Raw genomic sequence first — 22,375 nt, 5'->3', positions numbered from 1 at the left:
CTTGACGTAATCCATGAGCATCACTTGGTTTTCCTAGATTATATGAAACTATGAAATAAAATGGTTTTTCCTTAAAATTCATGAGAAAGGTTGACCCTGGTGACCTCTTTTATTGGAATTGGATTCTGTCCACTGGAAAGTCTGGTGGCATACACTGTGGGGTCAGGCGGGAAACTTTTGATGTGGTTTCCTGTAAATCCGGAAGTATGTGTTGCAACTTATCGTGTTTGATAAGAAACTTAGAAATGCATTTGGGATTATAGTGGTTTATGGCTTTGCCCATGAGGAAAATAAACTTGAGTTTTTAACTGAGCTTGCTGCTTTTTGTAATGATATGGATTTTCCTTATATTGTTGGGGAAATTCTTTAATATCCTTAGGCATGTGGGTGAGAAGAATAAGAAAACCAAGCTGACTCAGTCCTGAGCTATTTTCAACTATGTAATTAAAACTTTATGCCTCAGAGAGACTGATTTGAATGGTGGGATGTATAGTTGGGTCGAATAATCGTAAAAATCCTACAATTGATAAATTCTATAGAATTTTAGTATCTTGCTTCTGGGAAGATGTTTTTCCTCTTACTTATGTAAGGAATCTTGCTAGAGAAATTTCTGGTATTTTGCAATAGAACGTACATTTTTTATCATTGCCACCCGTTGCTTAATATTGATGATAGCAAGCTTGTGCTCATTCCCTCATAAGAAGAGTTCATATTTGACCTTAACTGGCTCAAAAGCAAACCATTTCTCCCCCTTGTTGCCAAATTTTGGTGGCAACCTGTAAAATACTATTATCATATTAATATTGTTAATATCAAGATAAAGAGGTTAAAAAAGGTTGGGGCTCTAATTCCCTTGGGATGTCTATAAAAAGGAAGAATTATCTAAAAGAGGAACTGATAGTGTGGAATAATTAGAGGAGACTTGCCTGCTGAGCTATACTCTAGAGAAGTTGATATATGTGTGGAATTATAGAATTAATTAGTTGAGGAAGAGATAACTTGGTTATAGAAATCCCATGATAATTGGTTACTTAAAGGGGATTGAAACATTGACTATTTTCATAGGATTCTGAATGGTAGAAGGAGAAGGAATGCTATTTTGTCTCTTAGGATGGGGAGGTGAATATTGAGGGAACTGAAGATCTTATTAAACATGCTACAAATTTTTACAAAGTTTTATGTGGTCCTCCTCCTTAAAACGTATGCAACTTATTTCCTTATATTTGGAAAGCTAGGAAAAACTCCAAATAATTTTAATCTCACTAGACATTTATCTGAAACTGAAGTGAAACATGCCTTATTTTCTATGAAATTAACCGTGCACCTAGGCCAGATAGTATTACCACTGAATTTTCTTCAATGTTGTTTGGAGGTGATTAATGCTGACCTGATGAGGAATTTTTACTTGCTTTTATGAGGGGTCCTTGATGTACAATGCTTGAACTATGGGGTTATCACTTTGCTCCCTAAGATATCTGATGCTAATCAGACACAATAGTGTAGAGTGTGGACTAATTTTCCTATTAAGATGCATTTACAAGATTATTACAAAAGTCTTAGCTATTCTCCTGGAACCTTTTGTTGACACTCTATTTAGTATATACCAGAATGCCTTTACTGTCGTGATATTATGGAATGGGAATATGAACTTGCATGAACTCTTGCGTCATTCTTATGTTAAAAATAAACCAATTATAGCACTCAAACTTGACTTCGAGAAGGCATACGATAAAGTCAATTGGGACTTCTTGTTAGATTGTCATGCCACGGGAGGTTTTGATAAAAATGGGTTGATTGGATTAGGAAATTGTTGGGGGAACTGTTAGTGTTGAATTGAATGATTCTATTGGTCCTTACTTACAGAGCTCTAAGGGGGTGCTCTAGGATGACCCATATCTCCTTTCCTTTTTGAACATTGGTGTTGACTGTTTAACTAAAAAAAGTTACTCAAGCTCAATAAAATGGACTATGAAAGGGCTTGTTAGATATTTGATTCCTAATGGTGCATCTATTTTACAATATGGTTATGATACTATTCCGTGTTTCGAGGAAAATCCTGAGTATGACTTAAATCATAAATTGCTGCTTTACCTTTCTGAGGTTATGCCGGGTTTGAAAAATCAATTTCCTCTAAGTTGAGGTGTTAGTTGTGTGTGGAACTGATCCACTATTCATTGGTATGTTGAGATGTTTAATTGTCAAATTGGATGCTTCCCTATCAAACTGCTGGGCATGCTTGTTACCTATGGTGACCTTAAGGGATCTGAGTGGAACTTTCTGGAAGTCAAAATTATTGAAAAATATGAGGCCTCGCTGAAAACATGTTGTCCATGGGGGTGGGGCTTACAATCAAGCTTAATGTCCTTTTTATCTCACATCCCATCTTATTATATTTCTATGGTTCCCATTGAACAAAATGATTATTGAGAGATAGGATAATGCCAAAAGAAGATTCTTTTGGCATATAAATTATAAAATAAGAGGCCACTATATGGTGAAATGGAGCACGATTTGCCATACTAAATGTAAAGGGGGGCTGAGGGTTAAAGACTTGAGGAAACATAATCTAGTCTTTTGGTTAAATTGTGGTGGAAGTTAGATCAGAGAAGTGGTATTTGACATGATGTGGTTAAGGCCAAATATACTACAAATGCAACTATGACATCTATAAGGTGAGAATGAGTGATTCCCCCGGCTGAAATCATTATGAAAGTGGAGAGTTATATTTGGCTGGTAGAGGAGTGCTGATTAATAAAGGAAATATTGCTAGATTAAGGATATATGTTATCATTGGTAACATTCCCTTGTGTGATAATTTTCCTATGTTCTTTGAAATATGTGTGAATCAACACTTGATTCTTGATAAACATATTCCCTTAATCATGTCTTCTCATTTAGAAGAAGATTATTTCCTGCTTTAATTGGCGAGTGGAATAAGGTGAAGGACGAGGTAATGATAGTGCCCATGGCCAGGAAAACAGAACCATCAACAATACATGAGTTAGTCCTCTATCTGTTTGGTGTTTATCTTACCACACATGTAATTGTTAGGTTTTCCTTTGAATCATCTTCAGGACTAACGCAACTCTAGCATAGGAAAAACAATTAATCCTCAACGTGGAAATGGAATAATAAAAACTTTCTTATTGCCTCTAGGGCATATTTACAACACCATGCCTATGCCATAAAATTAATTTTCATTTATGAATGTGGGATAAATGATAAACTCATGGTTAATGGCATTTGCATAACTTGTGATGATATTGACATGCTCCCTTTGCATCATTCAATAAATTATTTGCATATGTCATGCCATGACCACCTTAACATTGAAAGTTGGACTACAAAGGAGGTTTTTATAAACTCGCAATACGTTTTATCTAAACGGCAATCCATCTCTTCAACCTAGAAAAAGGCCTGGCCCATTCAAAAGTGATGCCCAACAGTGTTTCCTCCCTGTCGGGTCCTTTGGGACCATTAGCAATCTCACAATTTTCAAAGTTGGGAAATTTGTTTGAAGCATGGCCCGTGCCTGCTGAGCACTTTCTCACCATGCTGAGGTCTTCCACACGACAATCCACTTGTGAGCTTCTCAGAGACGTTGGGCAAGGGTGAGCTGGTCCTCGGGTAGTTTTTCCTTAGGCCATAAAGTATGCCCTCCATGGACGATCCCGTGAGTTGGTGTAGCTCTCCCAGCCACCTCAACCCGTCCTTTAAGGAAACCCCTTCAACTCCGACTGATAGATGCACGAGAGTCGCTAAATAGCAGGAATAGGGTGCATGAAAGTTAGGGCACATGTCAACAAATCCGAAGTTAAAAGTTAAACATAAAGTCACTTACCTGACAGAAACTCACAGGCTTGTTTTATCTCTTGCTCGGTAGAAGCCAATTGACATTTGAGTTGTTCTAGCTCCAACACTTGCCATTTCTTATCCTCAGACGTCTTCTCCTCTTTGAGTTTGTTGCCCTCTTGGATACTGTTCTCACGCAAACACGTCACCGTGTACCTCCAACGCCGAGGGTGATGCACCGTAGCTCACGTCGAAGGATATCCGTCTGGAAGCGCAGTACACAAGCAATCCGGCGGCGCTTTTGAGGACCCAAAACCCCACACAGCCGGGAGGGACCCCATTAGGGCGCGCACTGGGTAGGGGCTGCCCTAGGTCGACCTGATCGCCCCTAAGGCCTGGTAGATTGCTGTCTTCCAACTCGAAGAACAAATGAAGAACAAGAAGCAAGATACAAGGGAGGGGGATAAAGATAGATGAACATGAAAAAGTAGTAGATTGATGGGCCAATTCTAGTCCCCCCTAACTTTGTCCTGAGCTCATCTTTAACCCTAAGAAAACATTGTTCAACTATGCCCCTCTTTAGTCTGGTGCCCTTATGGAAATACCCCTCCATGACGTTTTTGTCCGGTCAAAGGGGTTTGACTGTCAAATGGACGTTTTCTGGACATTTTACGCCTCGGTAAAGAAAATAGAGAAAAAGGCAGAGAGAGCCTTACCTGTAGCCGGCCCATGTAGGCAGCCTAGCCTACCAGCATGGCCAATCTTCTCCTTCAACCTCATGCGTCCTAGCACGAGCGTGTGTGGAGGCCGTGAGCGCAAGCGCGCCTGCGCGACGCCTCCCTCCTGCTTCCACCGACGCTCAAGACTGGCTATGAACGCCACATATCTCCCTAGTGCTTCCCCAACTCATAGTCGCACATTTCCCTTTCCCCTTCTCTTGATCCCAACTGTCCCCGAGAGCTGCCACTCTCCATCATTCCACGTGCGCGTAGCCACCGGCTAGCCCCCGTCCAATCACCATGTCCAAGAGCTTCGCGAGGACGCCCTCTGCCTCACCGCTGATGGGTTTGATCTAGGAGGGCTGAAATCAACCCAACCATCATCGTCTCTGTCTACTGCATCGAGCACCGCCGCCGCTCAACTCGTTGTCTATAGAGCCTCCCCGGCCTCACCAACTACACCGGTAGCTTCACTTTGAGCTCGCGAACATTTCTCCTCTTCCCCGTCCTTGATTTTGTCTCCTAGATACACTAGAAAAAAAATACACTTCCGTGATGATATGTGTTTGTCACAGTAGGTCACGTTTTCTGTCATGCATGTACATCCATGAAAAATTTATGATAGAATCAAGATAGTCATACCTGTGCTGTCGTAGAAGTGTTCCGTGACATTACCAAAATTATCATCACGGAAGTGTCCACTTCCATGACGATATATCGCGCGTCATAGAAGTGCTTTCGTCAAGGGTGATCGACACGTGGCATCCACCGTAACGGAACGCCGTTAAACTATCGGGTCCGGTTTTGGATCCGATAACCCGTTAACAGCCCCGACCAATGGGGATTTTCCATGTGTAAAATCATCATTGACCGAAGGAAACACGTGTCGGCTCACCGTTGGGACAAATGTCATCCACTCATTTGACCCAAAGTGTCTATGATACGTCGACATGTGACAAAACCCAATAGGGGCCCATATAGGTTAAAAAGGCCGGCCCAGTCAAAGGCCCATAGTACTTACTCAAGTACTAGTGGGCCAGCCCAATAACGGTCTGCTTAATAAAGGCCCATTTATGGTCCGAAGCCAGATCTGGCCCGTTAATTGTTCGCCGAATATTTGGGCCCATTTACGGCCCGAAGCCAGATCTAGCCCACTAATTGTTCGCCGAATATTTGGGCCCAATTACAACCCAGTGACTTTCGGCCTATTAGAGGCCCGATGTAGACATGGGCCCATTTCAGCCCGGTGTGACTTTCGGCCTGGGAACGGCCCGTGCTGCCCATGGGCCATATATGGTCCGACGGGACATCGGGCCCACTAACGGCCCGTGATAAAGGTAGCAACAGTTAAGCCTAACGTGACTTTGGGCTTGTTAAAGGCCTGTCGCGTAATCCGGCCCCTTGATGTCTGTACTAAGCTTTCGGCCTCTTAAAGGCCATTAATATCAGTGGGCCAACTAAGGCCTGAGATATGTTTCGGCCTGGTAACTGCCCGTGATATAACTGGGCCCAAAAAGGCTCGGTCTACATTTTAGCCCGCTGAAGGCCCGTCGACGACTAGTGAAAATTGAGGCCTAATATGCATTTAGGCCTGCTAAAGGCCCATGGTTTCATCTGGGCCATAACAGCCCAGTACAATATTCAGCCTGTTAATGGCCCAACGCTACCTAGGCCAAACTAAGCGCTGGGTCCACAAAAGGCCCAACTAAAATATAGGCAGGTGTAAGTTGTGGGCCTCGCGCAAAGTGTGAAGGCCCCAATCATTCGGGCCCAAGAAAGATGCAGGCCAGCCTAATTGTGCGCTAAACACCAGGCCCATTAGAGGTGAATGTTTCGGCCCTGGCGACTACATCTGATTTTTTTTCAGATAGCGAATGATGGCAGTAACTAGTAGGAATTAAGAACAAACCTACTCTATACAATAAAGAAATTACGGCATAGTAACCAAGAATAAACCTACACTATACAATAAAGGATTTATGGTATATTACATCTACTGGGCATCAAAGTTCGCCACCAGTAATCATAAAGCGCAACGAAGAAGCAGATTACAAAAATTGGGCACCATTGCAGCGTAACAAAATAATACTAAACCGAGACCACTTCTAAGAGAGTTCAAGAAAGGTTAGCCTTGCACGGGAACTGCTGCGCGAGCTGCTGAGCAAGGCTGTGAGACCGGCCTAGCATGTCGGTCATAGCTTCCAGGTGTAGCTGTTTAGCGATGAGGTTCTCATTGGTGTTCTTCGCAATCTTTTTTATAGATAGGACTTCAAGTCGAAGTTGAGCTGCAGAATGCCTTTCTGCTAGAACTTGGGACTGAAGAAGTCGAAATGATTCAGACACCGAATTATGTGAGCTTGTTTGACTACTAGTGTCAAGTAACTTAAACACCGCATGAAGACAGGACTTTGGGGTTGTCTCGCTATCTTCAAGATGTTTTGCCTTCTTTGCTGCAATATATGTTGGGTTTGTTGCACAGCCTTCAGCAGACTTGTGCATGCCATCAGGCATATCACCCTGAAACAAAGCAGAGAGATGACAGGTTTTGCACGTGTATAAACAAAGATAATAAATGTGCTGTCAATCCCATCCAATTTCAAATTATAAAATAAAGAGTAAGTTCAAAATATCGATAGCATAATTTGGCATTGTTCATAATGCGGGGAGCTTCACCACACTACTGGATTACCATGTCAACATAACAAGCATAGATGAAGGGCAAAGAAAATCATTGTATCTATTTTGGTTAATGTGCATGGCATGTTGTTCATATCATCAGCCACATCAGTAAGATAAAATAGGAGATGACAAGGTTCAAACGTGGGATTCTTCACCACACACTGGATTATAGATCCACAAAACAAGCATACATATAGGGAGTATTGAGTAATGTGCATGGTATGAATAAGGAATTTGGCTTTACAAGTAAAAATTAGAACTTACGGTTCTTGCGAACATGCATTTTGGTAGAAACAGCAAACTAAACAGCAGTAAACGATAGGGAGTATGAGCAAATTAAACAACAGTTGAGGATAAAGGCTTTAGAAGGACTGACTTACATTAACATTTAACACCGGCTTTATAATTCCCTTCTCCATGTCAAGGGAAGGATAACTCAAGAATTTCAGCACAGAATCTTCTTCATAAGCATTGCCTGTACTCTACATTTTGTAGAGAGTAATTATAGATATGATAATACTAGAAGGGATAGAGGATAATGAAGATAAGATGCAGATTGATGCTACATAATCAACTACCAATCCCTGGAAGTACAAGCATTACAGGACAAAATGTACTGACAAGAGCAATGGTCTACACTTCTGCACTGGCATTGTCTGTGTGTTCTACTTTTTGGTAAGATTAAATATAGATCTGATCTTTTTTAGTAAATGGTGGGCGAGGGAGATAAGATGCAGAATGCTACATAATGAACCAATCCCTCTTCCCATAATACAAGAGTGTTTTGAACATTGGTGTACTGTACAAAACATTCTTATATTATGGGATGGAGGGAGTAGCTATTAATGTAAGTACAGTGATAGACGATGTTCAATCCTTACAAGAGGACTGCAGAGCTAAACCTCTTCAAAAGCATTGGGTTGATTCTAAATTTATGTAAAAGTCCATACAGATCTTATAATGTCCACCAAATGGACGATAACGAGGCTAACATGTGTTCTGATGCTACATAATCAAACAGCTATGAAAGTAAGTATGGTCATACAGGGTAAGAGGTACTCACAAGAGCAATGCAGTGTGAAGTATAGTTGCAAGATTCTGTGGTCCCTTGAGAATGAATGTTCTTCTGCTAACATTTTTTGTACAAGTGAGACGTTAAGGCAAATGCAGAAATTTAGTTCAAATTGTGTTGTGATATCATAGATAGTACCTTACGCTGCAGCCGAGACCAATGTGTAACAAGATTATTCCAATCACCGTCGGATAAATGTAGCACCGGAGACTTTACAAAAATTTCATTTAGAGACTTGCCATCGAAGTACGCTTGCCTCAGGTAGGAACGATACTTCATCAACGAGTGCTTGAAAAGCGCAACCAACCCTTACTCGTATTCACAATCCAGTTTGGTCCCTGCCTATTTAAAAGAATGAAATCTTGTGTCTTCTGTCAGCAAAAACATATGCAGTAATGACCATGAATAACATTAGTACATACTTACGCGTAAGTTGCGGAGGAACACTGGAAATTGTTCTGTGTCTGCGGTATAATCTTTCCATGAAGGAAATATGCGCACAAAGTTCCTGACAACAATATAAGCTTTGTCTTCTAAATTGGGAAGAAATGGAATAGGGGTCCTATTTGCTGCAATTGGGACTCTCTCTGGTTCGAAAAGGGATTTGGCAACTGGATTTGGTGTACTCTTTGCTGGAATGGGGGTTTTGCATCGTAGAGCTGGTGCTATGTGAACTGGCATAATCATAATGTTTGCTATAGTTGGGGTCTGCTGAGTTGGGGCATCAGAAATGACCAGTGTAGTAGGGCTAGAGTCTGCTAGAGTTGGGGTGTTTTGTGGGTCAGGTGATATTGCAACTACACCTAATGGGCTATTTGATTTATCAGGTTCCACTACCTTTTCCAAATACTTTGCTTGTGCTCCTCCATGATCAGCAATCGCCCTCTTCCTTTTGAACATCTAATACACAAGAACAACATTTGAATGGATAAATATGGTATGATGACAGATGGAATATGTACTGAAAATGGATAGGCAGGCCGTATTCACATACACGATGTGTAAACTAAGCTAATGGCAGTTCAACAAAGTAGAAGCAATGCAAAGCATCATTTGCAAGATATGTGCGACAAACATAACCTTGGAAAGTTAGAACAAGCACCTTGATGGGTGAATAAGATAGGGCATCTTCCTCTGACTCCTCCACTAGGGAGCTACATTGACTTAAATCTCCCTCTAGCTCAGAATCACTGTTAAGATCATATTCTGAGCATGAATCTGTAGGTGGAGAGCGTTTGCATTGCATTGCATCCAGACTTGATTTTAGTCCCTTGATGCCAAGTTTGACAGCCATGGCATTGTTCTGCTTTATTCTTTTCATGCGCGCAAGCTCATAATCATTATGATGATGTTCAGAATCTGAGATTCATGAAAACATAAAAAGTAGTCAGATTATCTATGGAATGCATTGCGGATTCAACTCGAAGAGTGTCTCCCTATAAACCCCTGCATGTGCAAAATACAACCCCCAACCGTGCTGACCAGACCACGCACAGAAATACAAACCCCTTATGTCTCTATAACAGGCAGACACACATTTCAAAACTGAAGTAGGAACATTAGAATTATATGAAATTCGTATTTGAACAAATAAACTAAGGAATTATGAGTGGCATAATGTTTAGCTTCAAGGGTGGAGTGTTGGTAGTGCGACACAAAGCAAGTAGCCAGATTGGATTCCATGTAAAAGATCGAAGCCTATGCAAAGGCCGGAAATGACACTTCCTTTCTATACAATGCAGTGTTCTTTGCCCACACATGATAGAAGAGATCACATAGGGAAATACTATTCACTCATGTCTACGGTTGCGGTATTTACAAACAGGGTGGTCCACCCTAAAAGAATAATGACAACAAATATGACAAGGCAAGCATAGATGTAGTGAATCAATCATTTACTTGTGAGCTCACTAGGACAAGTATGCAGAATTATAACTGCAGTAAGAGACCATCCAAAATCTGAATCAAGAAGTTTGGCTAGCAATTATTGTTTGCAACTAATCGACGTGAATAATTGGATATAATATCGAATGAGAAAGAAAGACAAGTAAAATTTTCAACAAACCTGGCTTGCAGTAGTAATCTGGGTCAATGTCACTACGACCAACAATCCAAAATGACTAGTGTCTGTTCCTAGGGCCGGAATTTTGAAAACCTTATGAACTTTACAGGTACTAAAGATTACCAAAGTACATCTGAAACATTAAGTGTAGGTAGCACTGAGCACACAACAAACCCTAATGATAGTCCTGCATAATGAGTAATGAATCAATTAGAAAATGGGTGATGAGGAGTGGCTCCTGAGTGTTGAGGACTTATCTCATGATAAATCGGGTTGTCTTAGTGGGTACTGCACGCATGAGCCCTAAACGGACTGGGAAGGTAGGCACGGCGGCGCGCCCGGGCGGCGGTGAAGCTGTTGGGCGAGCGGCTCCTGACCTCCTGTTAGTCTGGCGTCTCCTCCTAGAGTCATGTCGTCCGGGGATGGAAAGTCGCCGGCCAAGCAGGCGGCTGGGGGCGAGTAGAGATCGGAAGCGCGCGGCAGAACAGAGGGGAATTGGGGCCTGGGACGACCCAAAATCCCAGGTTGGGCCGGCCCACTATGGGCACCCTGTAGAGATACACACCAGAGTGGCGAACATGCATTTTTGAAACTAATTTAGGAACATTTAGCTGACCAATTAAACGAATCTTTTTTAATAATATTAGATTCGTATTTGAACAACTAAGCTTGTTTAGCTTGATGGGTCGAGCAGTGCTATTATGACACGAAGCACGTATTCTGATCGTATAGTGATCATAAAAGGGGGAAACCGGAGAAATGATATTTAGCAACCATTGTTTGCTTCGAACTAAGAACTAAATTCTAAGAGCTGAAAAGAAAGTAGAGTAACCAAGTTAAGATCTATTTTCTGGTTGATATCAAAAAGTTGAGGAGATATGAAGTACCACCTCTCTTGCGGCGCCGTGTAGGCATCGGGGGTGCGATGGCTGTCGGTGGCGTTGAAGCAGATCTGCAACGGTAGACGGGTGCATCGGGGGATAAGTCCTGTTGCGGTGGAAGCGAAGGTCGTGTGAGCGGCCCCGGCAAAGAGGACGACGGCGCCGATGAAGCGAGAGGACGTGATGCAAGGCTCTTGGTCCGTTACCGTGGATGAGAAACGTCCATCTCTAGCCGTGGACGGCGTGGTCTTGGTAGGCGCTCCGGCATGGTGAAGGACGGTGGCGATGGATGTGGTGGAGGACGGGGGCGATGGTTGTGGTGGAGGACGGCGGCTGGTGTGGGGATGGTGTTCTAGCACGGACGGTGTATGAAAGGGAAAATGGAGGGAAAGGTACGGGGAACCATATTTTTGGGATTCGTCTGTCTGAAATATGGGAAAGTTACGAACTTATCCCCCGTTTAAAATTTGGACGTCTCATCGGTTGGGGATGCAACGGTAATCTCACATCTCGCCAATATTTTCCTAGAGCGATTTCGGGTGAGGAGAGGGTGGTTGGCGCCAACGGTGTATGGACGGGGCTGATAGGTAGGGCGGTTGTGTCACGTCTGAGTGCCCCTATTGAAAATATTTGCCTACATCAATTTCGGCCGAGTCGAGTTTGTTTTGCCGCCCACCGTGTATGAATGGGGAAATGGAGGGAGAAACAGAGCTCTTTCGGACGAGCTTGAATCAAATGTGTTTTGCCGCCCATGTTTAGCGTCCACCGTGTCGGAATGGGCTTAGAGGCGGTCGTGTCACGTCTTATTGAAGTTACTATCCTACCCCTATTTAGAGCAGTGGAAATCGAGCCGATGGATTATCCGTGTAATGGGTAGACAATAATTTCCATCTCCCAAACACTTGGCTTCGGGCAGCCAACATGGGAGTGGACATTTTGCCGCTTCTTTCGAATTTTGGGACAATAAGCATCCTGATACGTCTCCAACATATCTATAATTTTTGATTGCTCCATGCTATATTATCAACTGTTTTGGACATTATTGGGCTTTATTATCCACTTTTATATTATTTTTGGGACTAACCAATTAACCGGAGTCCTAGCCCAGAATTGCTGTTTTTTTTGCCTATTTTAGGGTTTCGAAGAAAAGGAATATCAAACGGAGTCCAAACGAAATGAAACCTTCGGGAACGTGATTTCCTCACCGAACATGATCCAGGAGACTTGGACCCTACGTCAAGAAATAAAGGAGGAGGCCACGAGTTAGGGGGCGCGCCTACCCCCCAAGCGCGCCCTCCACCCTCGTGGGCCCCTTGTTGCTCCACCGACGTACTCCTTCCTCCTATATATAGCTACGTACCCCCAAACGATTAGAGACGGAGCCAAAACCCTAATTCCACCGCCGTAACTTTCTGTATCCACGAGACCCCATCTTGGGGCCTGTTCTGGAGCTCCGCAGGAGGGGGCATCCATCACGGAGGGCTTCTACATCAACACCATAGCCTCTCTGATGAAGTGTGAGTAGTTTACCTCAGACCTTTGGGTCCATATTTATTAGCTAGATGGCTTCTTCTCTCTTTTTGGATCTCAATACAATGTTCTTCCCCTCTCTTGTGGAGATCTATTTGTTGTAATCTTCTTTTTTGCGGTGTGTTTGTTGAGACCGATGAATTGTGGGTTTATGATCAAGATTATCTATGAACAATATTTGAATCTTCTCTGAATTCTTTTATGTATGATTGGTTATCTTTGCAAGTCTTTTCGAATTATCAGTTTGGTTTGGCCTACTAGATTGATCTTTCTTACAATGGGAGAAGTGCTTAGCTTTGGGTTCAATCTTGCGGTGTCCTTTCCCAGTGATAGTAGGGGCAGCAAGGCACGTATTGTATTGTTGCCATCGAGGATAACAAGATGTTTTTTTTATCATATTGCATGAATTTATCCCTCTATATCATGTCATCTTGCTTAAGGCGTTACTCTATTTTCATGAACTTAATACTCTAGATGCATGCTAGATAGCGGTCGATGAGTGGAGTAATAGTAGTAGATGTAGGCAAGAGTCGGTCTACTTGTCTCGGACGTGATTCCTATATACATGATCATACCTAGATATTCTCATAACCATGCTCAATTCTGTCAATTGCTCAACAGTAATTCGTTCACCCACCGTAAAATACTTATGCTCTTGAGAGAAGCCACTAGTGCAACCTATGGCTCCCGGGTCCATCTTCATCATATTAATCTTTCAATACTTAGTTATTTCCTTTGCTTTTTACTTTGCTTTTATTTTACTTTGCATCTTTATCACAAAAATACCAAAAATATTATTCTATCAGATCTCACTCTCGTAAGTGACCGTGAAGGGATTGACAACCCCTTATCGCGTTGGTTGTGAGGAGTTATTTAGTTTTGTGCAGGTACGAGGGACTCGCGCGTAGCCTCCTACTGGATTAATACCTTGGTTCTCAAAAACCGAGGGAAATACTTACGCTAATTTGCTGCATCATCCTTTCCTCTTCAAGGGAATCCAATGCAGTGCTCAAGAGGTAGCATCTCCACGTTTACCCTCGCAACTAAATTCGAATCCATTTTGTATTCCTATATGAATCTTTATAAATCATTCTATGTATTTTTATATATCTACAAAAGGACGACAAAGATGTATTCCACTGTCATATATGAATATGGTTTACAAATGCCGATACTCAAATTCAGAAGCTAGAATCCAATTTAAGGTGAATTTGAATATTTGGAACACTTCATGTCCAACTCAAATGTCACACGCAACATAATGTGTACTCCCATTTAGATATGTACACAAGCGATGCATCAATATTCAAATACCGAGTGAATCAACCAAGAATGTACAGAACTAACCGACATACAAACACTTATAGAGTATATGGATCAACAATATCAACAATATCAACATTATCAGTTTGGTTTGGCCTACTAGATTGATCTTTCTTGCAATGGGAGAAGTGCTTAGCTTTGGGTGCAATCTTGCGGTGTCCTTTCCCAGTGATAGTAGGGGTAGCAAGGCACGTATTGTATTGTTGCCATCGAGGATAACAAGATGTTTTTTATCATATTGCATGAATTTATCCCTCTACATCATGTCATCTTGCTTAAGGCGTTACTCTGTTTTCATGAACTTAATACTCTAGATGCATGCTAGATAGCGGTCGATGAGTGGAGTAATAGTAGTAGATGCAGGGAGGAGTCGATCTACTTGTCTCGGACGTGATGCCTATATACATGATCATACCTAGATATTCTCATAACTATGCTCAATTCTATCAATTGCTCAACAGTAATTCATTCACCCACCGTAAAATACTTATGCTCTTGAGAGAAGCCACCAGTGAAACCTATGGCCCCCGGGTCTATCTTCATCATATTAATCTTTCAATACTTAGTTATTTCCTTTGCATTTTACTTTGCTTTTATTTTACTTTGCATCTTTATTACAAAAATACCAAAAATATTATTATATCATATCTATCAAATCTCACTCTCGTTAGTGACCGTGAAGGGATTGACAACCCCTTATCGCGTTGGTTGCGAGAAGTTATTTGTTTTGTGGAGGTACGAGGGACTCGCGTGTAGACTCCTACTGGATTGATACCTTAGTTCTCAAAAACTGAGGGAAATACTTACACTACTTTGCTGCATCATCCTTTCCTCTTCAAGGAAATCCAACGCAGTGCTCAAGAGGTAGCAAGAAGGATTTCTGGTGCCGTTGCCGGGGAGTCTACACAAAAGTCAACATACCAAGTACCCATCACAACCCTTATCTCCCGCATTACATTATTTGCCATTTGCCTCTTGTTTTCCTCTCCCCACATCACCCTTGTCGTTTTATCCGCCCTCTCTCTCTATCCTGCATCTCTTTCTCTATTTGCCTCTTTTTGCCCGCTTGCTTTTTGTTTGCTTGTGTGTTGGATTGCTTGCTTGTCACAATGGCTCAAGATAACACTAAATTGTGTGACTTTACCAATACCAACAACAATGATTTTATTAGCACTCCGATTCACTAATAGAAAACGGAGATTTAGCACCGGTTCATAAGCGCCTTTAGTGCCGGTTCCATAACCGGCACTAAAGGGTGGGCACTAAAGGCGCCCCCCTTTAGTACCGGTTCGGCACAAACCGGCGCTGAAGTGCCACCACATGGCGTGAGCTCGTGCCCTCGTATGGCGGACCTTTAGTACGTGTTACCAACCGGTACTAAAGGTTTTTTTTTGAAATTTTTCTTGAAATTTTTGGAAATTTTTTATTGATTTTTAATTTTTCTGAATTATTTGATGATTTAGTCTCTAATCACCTCTCTTAACTGCTCAAGTGTGGATCACTCATTCCAAATCATCTAACTTCCCGACCGGTCACCCATCCCTCTCACTACTCTAACCCGAGCACACTTAACTTTCGGGTTCTATTCTCCTTCGTTTCCGAGTCTGCACTTGTTGTTTTCCTGACAATAGTAAGATGTCAATCCTATTAACCCTCAGGAGTTTAGCTTGAGCATGAAGTCACACATTTCACTGTTTGAGTTTGAAACTATTATTCTAAAAAACAGTAATTATTTAGTAACGCTATTATTTCTTGAATAAGTTTGACCACAGTTTGACCAGATTTGACCAAAATTCAAAAAATTGAAATAATTATTTAGTAACACTAATATTCTTGAATAATTATGTAGTAACATTAATACTTCTTGAATAAGTAGTTTGACCAGATTTAACCAATTTTTTTTAAAAAAACTGAAATTTGGCCATATCTTTTTTCCTTTTGGAATTTGAGGATTCTAAAAAATTCCAAACAGGCCTTAGGCCGTCTCCATGGGATGCGGATTTTCGTGCTGAATTTTTTGATATATTATACGTTTTTTTTCCGACATCGTATGCAAAAGTTATAGCCGTTTTACATTTTCCCTACACTTTTGCAAAACATGTCCAAATTGTAGTTTTTCAAAATTTCCTAACTAGTAGATGTGGTAATATAACTACCTCTCGAAGGATTTTATTTTTTGAAGTTTTTATCATTTTCTTTTGATTTTTTCAGAACTGAAATGGCGACGCGACACACGGGGGGGGGGGGGGGGTTAGAGTTTGAAAATTGCCCTATAGTGACGGTTTGTGTCACAAACCGGTACTATTGGTCAGACCCCTTTAGTACCGGTTCATGGCACGAACCGGTACTAAAGGTGATGGTGGGGCCCCGGCCTGACGCCAGCCTGCCACCACCCCTTTAGTACCGGTTCGTGGCACGAACCGGTACTAAAGGTTCAACACGAACCGACATTAATGCAAATCCGTTCGAACCGGCACTAATGGTACCATTAGTACCGGGCCAAAATCAAACCGGCACTAATGTGCTTCACGTTTGACACTTTTTCTACTAGTGATTGCTCCTCTTATCGATGCTGAATCTTGTGAAACTAACGCCGCTTTGCTGAATCTTGTCATGAAAGATCCGTGCTAAAGAAGAAAGACATGGATAATGATATTGTTAAGTTGAAGCTATTTCCTTTTTCTCTTAGAGATCGTGCTAAAGCTTGGTTTTCGTCTTTGCCTAAAAATAGTATTGATTCTTGGAACAAGTGCAAAGATGCTTTTATCTCTAAGTATTTTCCTCCCGCTAAGATCATCTCCCTTAGAAACAATATTATGAATTTTAAGCAACTTGATCATGAACATGTTGCACAAGCTTGGGAGAGGATGAAATTAATAATACGTAATTGCCCTACTCATGGTTTGATTTTGTGGATGATTATACAAATTTTTTATGCCAGATTGAATTTTGTTTCTAGAAATCTTTTAGATTCGGCCGTGGAAGGCACTTTTATGGAAATCACTTTAGGAGAAGCTACTAAACTCCTAGATAATATTATGGTTAATTATTCACAATGGCATACTGAAAGATCTACTAATAAAAAGGTGCATGCGGTAGAAGAAATTAATGTTTTGAGTGGAAAGATGGATGAACTTATGAAATTATTTGCTAGTAAGAGTGTTCTTCTGGTCCTAATGATATGCCCTTGTTTACTTTGATTGAGAATAATAATGAATCTATGCATGTGAATTTTGTTGGTATGAACAATTTTAGTAACAACGCGTATAGAGGTAATTTTAATCCTAGGCCTTATCCTAGTAATCCCTCTAATAATTATGGTAATTCCTACAACAATTCTTATGGAAATTATAATAATATGCCCTCTGATTTTGAATCTAATATTAAAGAATTTATTACTTCACAAAAGAATTTCAATGCTTTGCTTGAAGAGAAATTTCTTAAAGTTGATGATTTGGCTAGGAACGTTGATAGAATTTCTCTTGATGTTGATTCTTTAAAGCTTAGATCTATTCCTCCTAACATGATATCAATGAGTCTCTCAAAGCCATGAGAATTTCCATTGATGAGTGCAAAGAAAGAACCGCTAGGATGCGTGCTAAGAAAGATGCCTTTATAAGAGCGTGTTCTTCTAGTTCCTATGAAAATAAAGATGAAGATCTAAAAGTTATTGATGTGTCCGCTATTAAATCTTTGTTTTGCAATATGAATCTTGATAATGATGGGACTGAATATGATCCACCTTTACCTAGAAGGCATTCCAAAAATTAGGAGTTTTTAGATCTTGATGCTAAATTTGATGAAAGTGGAATTGAAGAAATTAAAACCCTAGATGTTGCTAAACCCACTATTTTGGATTTCAAGGAATTTAATTATGAAAATTGCTCTTTGATTGATTGTATTTCCTTGTTGCAATCCGTGCTAAATTCTCCTCATGCTTATAGTCAAAATAAAGTGTTTACTAAACATATCGTCGATGCCTTCATGCAATCTTATGAAGAAAAACTTGAGTTGGAAGTTTCAATCCATAGAAAACTTTATGATGAGTGGGAACCAACTATTAAAATAAAGATTAAAGATCATGATTTCTATGCTTTATGTGATTTGGGTTCTAGTGTTTCCACGATTCCAAAGACTTTGTGTGATTTGTCAGGTTTCCGTGATTTTGATGATTGCTCTTTAAACTTGAACCTTGTGGATTCCACTATTAAGAAACCAATGGGAAGAATCAATGATGTTCTTATTTTCGCAAATAGGAATTATGTGCCCGTAGATTTTATTGTTCTTGACATAGATTGCAATCCTTCATGTCCTATTATCCTTGGTAGACCTTTCCTTAGAATGATTGGTGCAATTATTGATATGAAGGAAGGAAATATTAGATTCCAATTTCCGTTAAGGAAAGACATTGAACACTTTCCTAGAAAGAAAATTAAATTACCTTATGAATCTATTACGAGAGCCACTTATGGATTGCCTACCAAAGATGGCAATACCTACATCTATCCTTGCTTTTTATGCCTAGCTATGGGCGTTAAACGATAGCGCTTGTTGGGAGGCAACCCAATTTTATTTTTATTCCTTGATTTTTGCTCCTGTTTAGTAATAAATAATTTACCTAGCCTCTTTTTTGGTTGTGTTTTTTGTGTTCAATTAGTGTTTGTGCCAAGTAGAACCGTTGGGAAGACTTGGGGAAAGTCTTGATATCTTGCTGTAAAAAACAGAAACTTTAGCACTCACGAGAACTGCTGCCATTTTTATTTTGAAAGTTATACTTAGTTAATTCTTTTTGCAGATGATTAATAGATAAATTCCTCACGTCCAGCAATTTATTTTAGAATTTTTGGGGTTCCAGATCTTACGCTAGCTACAGATTACTATAGACTTTTTTGATTTTGACAGATTCTGTTTTTCGTGTGTTGGTTGCTTATTTTGATGAATCTATGGCTAGTAAAATAGTTTATAAACCATAGAGAAGTTGGAATACAGTAGGTTTAACACAAATATAAATAAATAATGAGTTAATTACAGTACCTTTAAGTGGTCTTTTGTTTTCTTTCGCTAACGGAGCTCACGAGATTTTCTACTTTAAGTTTTGTGTTGTGAAGTTTTCAAGTTTTGGGTAAAGATTTGATGGATTATGGAAAAAGGAGTGGCAAGAGCCTAAGCTTGGGGATGCCCATGGCACCCCCAAGATAATCTGAGGACAGCTAAAAGCCAAAGCTTGGGGATGCCTCGGAAGGCATCCCCTCTTTCGTCTGCTTCCATCGGTAACTTTACTTGGAGCTATATTTTTATTCACCACATGATATGTGTTTTGCTTGCAGCATATTGTATGATTTGAGTCTTTGCTTTTTAGTTTACCACAATCATCCTTGCTGTACACACCTTTTGAGAGATCCATACAAGATTTGGAATTTTTTAGAATACTCTATGTGCTTCACTTATATCTTTTGAGTTATATAGTTTTGCTCTAGTACTTCACTTATATCTTTTAGAGCACGGTGGTGGATTTGTTTTATAGAAACTATTGATCTCTGATGCTTCACTTAGATTATTTTGAGAGTCTTAAATAGCATGGTAATTTGCTTAAATAATTCTAATATGCTAGGTATTCAAGATTAGTAAAAACTTTCTTATGAGTGTTTTGAATACTAAGAGAAGTTTGATGCTTGATGATTGTTTTGAGATATGGAGGTAATAATATAAAAGTCGTGCTATGAGTAGTTGTGAATTTGAGAAATGCTTGTGTTGAAGTTTGCAAGTCCCGTAGCATGCACGTATGGTAAACTTTATGTAACAAATTTGAAACATGAGGTGTTCTTTGATTGTCCTCCATATGAGTGGCGGTCGGGGACGAGCGATGGTCTTTCCCTACCAATCTATCCCCCTAGGAGCATGCGCGTAGTGCTTGGTTTTTGATGACTTGTAGATTTTTGCAATAAGTATGTGAGTTCTTTATGACTAATGTTGAGTCCATGGATTATATTCACTCTCACCCTTCCATCATTGCTAGCCTCTTCGGTACCCTGCATTGCCCTTTCTCACATTGAGAGTTGGTGCAAACTTCGCCGGTGCATCCAAACCTCGTGATATGATACGCTCTTTCACACATAAACCTCCTTATATCTTCCTCAAAACAGCCACCATACCTACCTATTATGGCATTTCCATAGCCATTCCGAGATATATTGCCATGCAACTTTCCACCATTCCGTTTATCATGACACATTTATCATTGTCATATTGCTTAGCGTGATCATGTACTTGACATAGTATTTGTGGCAAAGACACCATTCATAATTCTTTCGTACATGTCACTCTTGGTTCATTGCATATCCCGGTACACCGCCGGAGGCATTCATATAGAGTCATCTTTTGTTCTAGCATCGAGATGTAATCATTGAGTTGTAAATAAATAGAAGTGTGATGATCATCATTTTCTAGAGCATTGTCCCAAGTGAGGAATTAAAAAAAAGGGAGAGAAAGGCCATAAAAAAGAAGAGAAGGCCCAAAAAAAGAGAGAAAAGGAGAGAAGGGACAATGCTACTATCCTTTGCCACACTTGTGCTTCAAAGTAGCACCATAATCTTCATGATAGAGAGTCTTTTGTTTTGTCACTTTCATATACTAGTGGGAATTTTTCATTATAGAACTTGGCTTGTATATTCCAACAATGGGTCTTCTCAAGTGCCCTAGGTCTTCGTGAGCAAGCAAGTTGGATGCACACCCACTTAGTTTCTTTTGTTGAGCTTTGATACATTTATAGCTCTAGTGCATCCGTTGCATGACAATCCCTACTCCTTGCATTAACATCAATCGATGGGCATCTCCATAGCCCATTGATTAGCCTCGTTGATGTGAGACTTTCTCCTTTTTTGTCTTCTCCACATAACCCCCATCATCATATTCTATTCCACCCATAGTGATATGTCCATGGCTCGCGCTCATATATTGTGTGAAAGTTTATAGGTTTGAGATTACTAAAGTATGAAACAATTGCTTGGCTTGTCATCGGGGTTGTTCATGATGAGAGCATTCTTTTGTGACGAAAATGGAGCATGACTAAACTATATGATTTTGTAGGGATGAACTTTCTTTGGCCATGTTATTTTGAGAAGACATAATTGCTTAGTTAGTATGCTTGAAGTATATATTATTATTTTATGTCAATATGAACTTTTATCTTGAATCTTTCAGATCTGAATATTCATACCACAATTAAGAAGAATTACATTAAAATTATGCCAAGTAGTACTCCGCATCAAAAATTCTGTTTTTATCATTTACCTACTCGAGGACGAGTATGAATTAAGCTTGGGGATGCTTGATACGTCTCCAACGTATCTATAATTTTTTATTGGTCCATGCTATATTATCAACTGTTTTGGACATTATTGGGCTTTATTATCCACTTTTATATTATTTTTGGGACTAACCTATTAACTAGAGGCCCAGCCCAGAATTGCTGTTTTTTTTGCCTATTTTAGGGTTTCAAAGAAAAGGAATATCAAACGGAGTCCAAACGGAATGACACCTTCGGGAACGTGATTTTCTTACCGAACATGATCCAGGAGACTTGGACCCTACGTCAAGAAATAAAGGAGGAGGCCACGAGGTAGGGGGGCGCGCTTACCTCCCCAGGCGCGCCCTCCACCCTCGTGGGCCCCCTGTTGCTCCACCGACGTACTCCTTCCTCCTATATATACCTACGTACCCCCAAACGATCAGAGATGGAGCCAAAACCCTAATTCCACCGCCGTAACTTTCTGTATCCACGAGATCCCATCTTGGGGCCTGTTTCGGAGCTCCGCCCGAGGGGGCATCCATCACAGAGGGCTTCTACATCAACACCATAGCCTCTCCGATGAAGTGTGAGTAGTTTACCTCAGACCTTTGGGTCCATAGTTATTAGCTAGATGGCTTCTTCTCTCCTTTTGGATCTCAATACAATGTTCTCCCCCTCTCTTGTGGAGATCTATTCGATTTAATTTTCTTTTTGCGGTGTGTTTGTTGAGACCGATGAATTGTGGGTTTATGATCAAGATTATCTATGAACAATATTTGAATCTTCTCTGAATTCTTTTATGTATGATTGGTTATCTTTGCAAGTCTCTTCGAATTATCAGTTTGGTTTGGCCTACTAGATTGATCTTTCTTACAATGGGAGAAGTGCTTAGCTTTGGGTTCAATCTTGCGGTGTCCTTTCCCAGTGATAGTAGGGGCAGCAAGGCACATATTGTATTGTTGCCATCGAGGATAACAAGATGTTTTTTTTATCATATTGCATGAATTTATCCCTCTATATCATGTCATC

Source organism: Triticum urartu, chromosome 4 (genome assembly GCF_003073215.2).
Source record: "Triticum urartu cultivar G1812 chromosome 4, Tu2.1, whole genome shotgun sequence".
NCBI lineage: Eukaryota > Viridiplantae > Streptophyta > Magnoliopsida > Poales > Poaceae > Triticum > Triticum urartu.
The sequence above is the reverse complement of the archived record's forward strand: the minus strand, read 5'-3'. Positions refer to the sequence as shown.